The sequence below is a fragment of the Solanum tuberosum genome, unplaced genomic scaffold (genome assembly GCF_000226075.1).
Source record: "Solanum tuberosum cultivar DM 1-3 516 R44 unplaced genomic scaffold, SolTub_3.0 scf00063, whole genome shotgun sequence".
Taxonomy (NCBI): domain Eukaryota; kingdom Viridiplantae; phylum Streptophyta; class Magnoliopsida; order Solanales; family Solanaceae; genus Solanum; species Solanum tuberosum.
The window spans coordinates 58557-66661 of record NW_006238988.1 but is presented as its reverse complement, the minus strand read 5'-3'; positions in this window follow the sequence as shown (position 1 = coordinate 66661).

The window sequence follows — 8105 nt, the reverse complement described above, 5'->3', positions numbered from 1 at the left end:
CTCAAAAATGGGCTGCCCTTTTAAACATGGGCTGGGCTTCTCTTCTCTTAATGGGCCTTATGCTGCACGGGCCTATATTAGTTGGGGCTCCGAAGCGGGTATAGAACACCAGGTTAAGGATTTGAAAATTATCTTTTCAAATGACATTCAAGCTTGGTGCTCTAATAAATTTTACTCGATTCCCTTAACTTCCTTACCTTGTATATATTGCCAGTATAAAATTTATCACTTTATAATAGTTGACACGTTATTTGCCTTGATTTCAAATTATTAATTTCATGAAGTGTCACTTATAGTTACTTTTAGACGATTTGATAGTGAAAAAAAAATATTCTTTGAAACTTTGTTTCAAATTGTCTAGCATACAATTATCCCAGGAACAATGTAGGGGGGAATCTAGTGAAGCAGCTACGAGTTCATCCGAACCAAGTAGCTTTGCTTAAGACTCTTTATATATGTTAAAAAAATGAATTACATATTTTTCAACCTTCCAAAATAATGGTACTTGTATTGTTACCATGTTGTACCTAAGTGTAATGGTTACGTAGAATTTGTAAATTTTGTAATGGAGGGTCTATCGGAAATAACCTCTCTTCTCTACCTCCACAAGTTATGGTAAGGTCTGCGTACACATTACCCTCCTCCTCAGACCGCACTTGTGGGATTACATCGAGTATGTTGTTGTTTGTATCATTTAGTTGTTGTGAACAACTATAAGATAGTACCATTTTTTGTTGTGTGTTACACATGATTCAGTCCTTAAGACAGCAAAGCTGGTTTTCTGTAGGAGATATTTGTCTCAAGTTCACATTTGTTATGTGTTACACATGGTTCTGTAAATGTGGATAGGAAAAATTCTATGTAGGAGATATTTGTCTCAAATAACATCACCATCGATGCTGGAATACTACAAATCACTTTTGCTAGCCTAGAAGTTTTGCAGTTATTATCTTGTAATCTGAAGGATTTTTCACACTTGTTGAGAAATGTAAAGACATTTGTGTACTTGGATATTTCTAACAATGTTGCTCCCAATTGCACACGCAAGTGTATGTGGTCGCGCAAGTAATATAGTGACTCTTAACAAAATCGGATTATATATCGAACCCAAAAGACTTGTCAATTAACTATTTTATTAAATTATACTAGTCTAATTATTTATTTAAGAGTGCCAAAAGAATTGACTTTTATTTAAATACTAAGAATGTAAGAATTAAATAATAAAATTACTTACAATGGTTGGAAAATTTCAGGGCCGCAGCATGCATAAGGTTCATGTATCACATCTCATGCATGAATTAACTACAGTTATCAAATTACTGATTTACAGGGTTGATTTTATGATCGATCATGGTCTCCCGACCTCTAATCGCCTACTCCAATTAACTGTCTAACTACATCGTTGAGCGGGGATAGACAGTCCTAATTGGCGAGCATTTATATTTCATCATGTTTCGTAACCAGGCTAGGTGTTCGTCTGGACGTCACTCCTAAACACAAATCAACTCAATTTAATGGAACATCAAGCTTTTTTGTCTCCATTGGTCTATCTACCTTAGCGTCTCCCGATTTTAAGAGTAGACAAGAGAATTATGTCTATGATGGCCAGTCAAGAAATACTAAAACAAGAATACAAAAGTAATTTAAGCGATAACCAATCATTAATTCAAAACAATCGATGTTCAACACTTACACATAGCTACAACCCCAGAACAAGGGTCTTTAACTACTAATGTCTAAGAAAAGAAAAAGAATAGAAGTCTAAAAAGTATTGACAACTTTATACTTATACCTATGATTCATCTCCCCCAATAATTATTTCTATGGACTATTTATAGATGTAGAAAATCCTAAATAAAATAATGTAATGACCCTTCAAGTCATTTTTGCCTTAATGCCTCCTTTTCGTCGTTTAGAGCGTTCCTATAGCGACCCAAGTCATTTATGACTTGCTGGTACTGACTGTTCGGTCGCCTAGTCGTTCGTTTGGGTTTTATGTCCGTTTCCCCGTTTTGGAGCTTTTGAAACTTAAATAGTTGACTTTAGTCAAAACGCTAGGTAAACGACCTCAGAATGGAATTCTGACAGTTCCATCAGCTCTGGAATGGCCAAATTAGGCTAGTAGCATGGTTGGCACGAGTACCGAGGCCTTCGGTGTGAGGTTGGACCATTAGGCATTTTAGCCTTTGAAATTTGGCCTAAGGTTGACTTTGGTCAACATTCTTGGAAAACGCGCTCGGATGAAAATTCCATCAAGACGGTTAGTTTTGGAATGTCGAGTTTGGTCTAGAACGACCTTTTGTTCGACTCCCGAGGCCTCCGAACTCATTCCGAGCCCCTAGGTGGATTTTGGTGAAAAATGGCCTTTGGGAGTGGGACCCACTTTTTATCGAGATGACCTCTTATGGAAATTTTGACTATGCCATTGAGTCCGGAATAACAATTTTGGTATGTTTGCATATATCGTTTGCGTGCACGGGGTTTCGAACGAGTTCGGAGCACCCCGTCGAAGTTTTTAAGTTTCTGAAATATGCTGAAATCTGGTGTATTTATGCAAAAATTCAGCACTAGTTCTAAATTTTTTAAAGGGCTTAACTCTCTCATTTCAAGTCCAAATTCAGTGATTCAAAGGTTCATCTTGTGGGGTTTTTCGCAAGGAACGTATTGGTGAGCTCGGAACTGATTTGGCATCCCCGTTTGAGTGATTCTTGAGGCTATCTTGAGTGGTTTTTTGAGGAGAATGTCATAGTTTTGTCGGAATTCACTGTAGACCTCCCGTTTCTGCGTGGCAGCGTTTTGAGGTTGTTCGGAAAGGAAAAGCTCCGGATGAGTAATTTTGGAGCGCGCGTGATCGGCCTACAGGTAGGCTATGGCTTCCCTCTCTTAGATTGAGCTCGAGAGTGTGAATGCATGTTAATTAGTTGGGATTTGGGTTGGTATTTATTGAATCGTGCATAGGTGTTTAGAAATCATGTTTTGGCCTCTTTCGGGAATTGTTGGGTAATTGTGAGCATGCTATGTGTTACTAATTGACCCTCTTTACTATGTGGAGTGCTTGTATGCATGATTACTGTTTATCTGAAGCATGTTGGGCCTTAGTTTAGGTTTGACTAGGGCTTGCCTTAGAAATACATGATTCGGAATCGATAGGCCTTAGTTTTTCCCCGACGTCGCTCAGTCGGCTTAGATCCCTGTAGACTGGTGTACTAGACTTGAGTCTGATAGTTTGGGCCTTAGCTAGGCGATACGCTTGCTCCGACGATAGTTATCCTTATTTCCTCGATGTTACGGCTTCACGAGTTATGTCGGCGACACTGATTCTGCTTCGCTATTTTAAGTTGGTTTTTGATTTGGTTCCAAGGACTTACATTGATTGGCTAAGTGTGGACGGCATTCCACGGACATTTATGAGCATGGATCGATTGAGACTCTTTCAGCAGCTTCATTGGCACGTTTGTCGGGCATCCAAATTCGAGCTCCTGCCCCGACCTCATAGACTTATATAGAGCATTCGGTTTAAGGTCTGGCCTCTATCGCCTAGATACTTATCTAGAGCATCCGGTTTAAGGTCCGGCTTCTATCGCCCAGATACTTATATACAGCATCCGGTTTAAGGTCCGGCCTCTATCGCCCAGATACTTATATACAGCATCCGATTTAAGGTCCGGCCTCTATCTCCCAGATACTTATATACATCATCCGGTTTAAGGTCCGGCCTCTATCGCCCAAATACTTATATAGAGCATCTAGTTTAAGGTCCGACCTCTATCACCCAAATACTTATATACAACATCCGGTTTAAGGTCCGGCCTCTATCGCCCAGATACTTATATAGAGCATCCGGTTAGAGGTCTGGCCTCAATTACTTGATACTTGTGACTGATTACTTGGGTACTTCTGGTGAGCATCCGGTTCGAGGTCCGCCTCCGAACTGTCAGATTCTACTAATTGGGGTTGAGGTTCTGGTTTGATGTTCTCCATTCTTGGGTTCTTATTTGCAATTCTCTTTAGTTATAGTTATTATGTGTACTCGTCGGACTTATGGGGGTCCGTTCGAGTTTTTAATTGAACTTGTGCACGAGTGTACCTTCTGGGCTTATGGGGGTCCAGTTAGGTGTAGTTAGCTTATAAATTACTTTAGTTAGTTCTTTTTACACTCGTGTGCATTCCATCATTTACTTAGACTTCCATTCTTGACCTTTGTTTGTGTTATTCCTTCTTTTCATAATGGCTTTACTTTTCAAGTTCAATCGGCTTATGATGCCTACTGGGTACCTGTTGTTTTGGTACTCATACTACGCTCTGCATATGTTTTAGTGATGCAGGCCCAAGCACCAATGGCCATTGTTGATATCGAGCTTGGAGTAGTCTGATCCGGAGACGGGGGTGAGCACATGGCGTTTGTACTACTTCAGTCTCCATCTGTATACATAGACTTGTCTTTTGCCTTTTGAGATAGTCCAGTTTTTGTGGTCCACTTTTAGGACTTGTACTAGTTCTGTTAGTAGCTCTGTACTAGTGACTTCCAGGTTCTGGGAGGGATCTTTATTGGTATATATATATGTTTTGGTTTGCTTTTGCATGTTTATATTATTATCTTAAATTTTGCATACTCTTGTTTTGTTTCTGCCCTTTTACCCACTACTAGTCGTTCTGGGTTACGGGTTGGCTTACCTACTGGTGGGATATAGTAGGTGCCATCACGGCTCAAGGAATCGGGTCGTGACAAATAACTGAGTCCAAAACAAATCGAAAAACCAAAACCAAGCGGAATTTGACTTCCACGTCAACAATGGTCGTCCAACTGCCTCAATTCTCTTTGCTGCCTTCAGAATCAGCCACGTGGCAAGTAATGCAGGTAAACTTCATTAATTTCCTTTCTTTGTACGTTTGAATGAATATATTATAATATTCAATTTATTCCATTAAGCCGTCTGCTTGATTTCCTTCTATAATTTTTCATCTTTAATTCGTTTTAGTTGCAAACTTCTTCATCTTCACACCAATTTAATCCTATAAATAAAATATACTATTTAACGCAATTCATAAAATTCATGCTTAAAAAGGACAGATATATATAATAAATGTAAGGTAAATAATGATTAAAATATATATTTTTGGACTCATATCAATAAGATTCGTGGTCAAATTCCTAACTAGTTTAATGGCATGAGGTGGGGTTCGTAAACCTTTCACATAATTCATTAACAGGCCACCTACCAAAATTTCATTACCATAATGTAGAGTATCTTGATCTTAAATTTAATTCCTTTCGGGGTCCACTACCTTCATCCATATGTAACCTAATATATATTCCTTTAACAATCTCTAAATTGAAGCAACTCACACTTTTAGATCTTTGGAGGAGAAATTCCTGCATTTGAAGTTCGATTTTTTTTGTGTTTGCCGTAGCAGTGGACTTAAAGGCCTATTCATCCTTGTAATGAAAATTGAACATGAATGAAAATAAAAACCAAATAAAAGAACAAAAATAAATATGGAGTATATATTATTTTGTTAAGTCTTCTCCGTCCTCTAACAAACACTACAAAATATGAGTAATAAGTTGTTAGAAGTGAGTAGTACTCATTCATGGACCACAAGTTGCGTACCTTTTATGATTGTATAGATTCCATGGAAAAATTGCATAAAAATTTAATGCATTTGTACAAATTGGTTTCCTCTATTCCGAATGTACAATAATTGTTCTCACAATTGGTTCAATGACGCGTTTTGACCTTTTATGATAATATAGATTCCGTGGAAAAATTGCACTAAAATTTATTGCATTCATACAACTTGGTTTCGCTTGATTAAAGGGATCGATTTCACATCATCTTGTGTAACACATACTGTAGAGATAATTGATCTATGACCTCAAAATGAACAACAACATCTAGAGAAAATTAGGACATAGTGAGTATTATTTTGTTAAGTCTTCTTCGTGCTCTAAAAAGTCTCGTGGAACACTACAAAATATGTGTAACACGTTGTTACAAGTGACTAGTACTCATTCATGAAATACAGGTGCCTTTGAGTCTTCCTGGAAATTGACTTTAACACTTAGGACAACTTTTTTTGCAACCACAAATTATTACCTCATTTTATTTGTCTGGATGTGTTTCTTTTCGTTAATTTGTACCTAATAGTCCCATGCATAGACAAGTCAACAATGCTACTTTATGAAATATCGTTTAGTTAATTAATTGTTCACTTTTTTTAATGTGGAAGTCGTTGTAACAATTAAGAAATGAAATGGTGTTTAGTTAGTTATATCATCATTTCTTACGTGACTACTTATTTTATTAACTTATTTATATCTTGGTAATTATCATGAACCCACATTATTATTTTTACGTTTATCTTTTTTATTCTTCTTTTTATTTTTATTCTTTCATTATTAAATAATCTAAAGTCTACTAAACGGTAAAACCTTTTGCATTATACAAAATATATTGTTGGGTGTTAATAAAAAGATCAATTTGTTTTTTTGGTGTATTCTTTAAATTACATGCACTACAACAAAAACAACTTTTAGCGGCAATAAATATACACATTAATAAAGAGTGTTAAAGATTTTACCGGCATTGATTAAGTATTATTAGATCCAATGTTGCTAAAGACTTTAGAGACATATACAAAGAGGGTTAATTGCAGAAAATTGACACGTCTTGACTTTTTATGATTATATAGATTCCGTAAAAAAATGCACTAAAATTTACTGCATTCATACAACTTGGTTTCGCTTGATTAAAGTGTCCCTTCTTGTCTTATGGAAGATGAAATGGAGTAACATCATGTCTTTATTGTTCATTTATTATTATTTTTTTCTCAATTGACTTGGTCATACAATAGTTTCTCTCTTTGAAATATATTGTGGAAAACAGAAGAAGAGATTCTTCGTTGATGGAAAGTTAGACAAGAATGACTTAAAATAGGAGTTCAAATTTCTATCTATCCATCTATACTAATGTTAAATTTCTGTTTTTTCTCTGTTTGTTGTTTGTATATACTTGCTAGCAATATAATTGTATATGTTATTTTCGAATCCGAAACCCTTGGTTCAATTTTACCTGGAACCATACATTTAGCATAACTATATGTCCTATTGCATTATAGTTATTATACAAAGTGGAAAAGTTCAAGGGATAATAACTGAAAATCTGACTCAACTTTAGGGATATACTTAGGGCGGTTCAAAATGGAACCACAACAGATAAGCCAATCGCAAAATTTTATAGTTACAGTGCGGGAGGATTACTCAAGTCTTATATGCGACCTCTGCAGAAGTCAATAGGACAACGAAATACAAAGCTTTGCTTTCTACTATTGACATCGACATATTATGAGTTGCTTGAACCTTACATGGACACTCTATTTGAATTGACCACTGAGGGATCAGACGAAGATGAGAATGTTATCGCTCTTCTAGCAATTGAGCTTTGGAGTAAAGTCCCTAAACTAGATGGTCTGCAATGCTGTGAAAGGAATAGTACTTGCACCAGAAAAGTACATATCATTCTTGCCCATTATTAAAGGCTATGTGAACAACATTACACGCACTAGTGTAGTTAGCGCATACAGGACTACGTACTGATTTCTTCTTGATATCCATTTGGACCTGCCAACCAGTGGCCTTTGTACTTGTGGAAGTTTCAGTAGCTACATCTAGCTTATCACTGTCTTTTGTTGTGGGATTTCTTTACTCAAACCTTGCGGACAAGGTTCTTATTGAGGACGAGAGTATTGTTATGAACAAAGTTCAGCCCAATGTGGATAGTCTAGGAGGTCTTACTGTTGTAAAATTTGTGGTGTGTTTGGTAAGTAAAATTATACCTACTGTCACGTTTATTATGACCCGAGTAAATTTTTTTTGTGGAAAACAGCACAAGAGACAACGCAACTAATCATATCAAACAAAAATAAAATTCCACACGGTATTATTGTTTTGTTGTTACATACTATAAGTAGATGGAGGACTTAAATCATGTCTTCAATTATTGTTCATTTTTTTCCTCACTTGACTTAGTCAAGCAATAGTTTCTGTCATTGGAAATTTCTTACAAGTTCTGCAGAATTTCTTTCCACATAAATATGGGACCAAT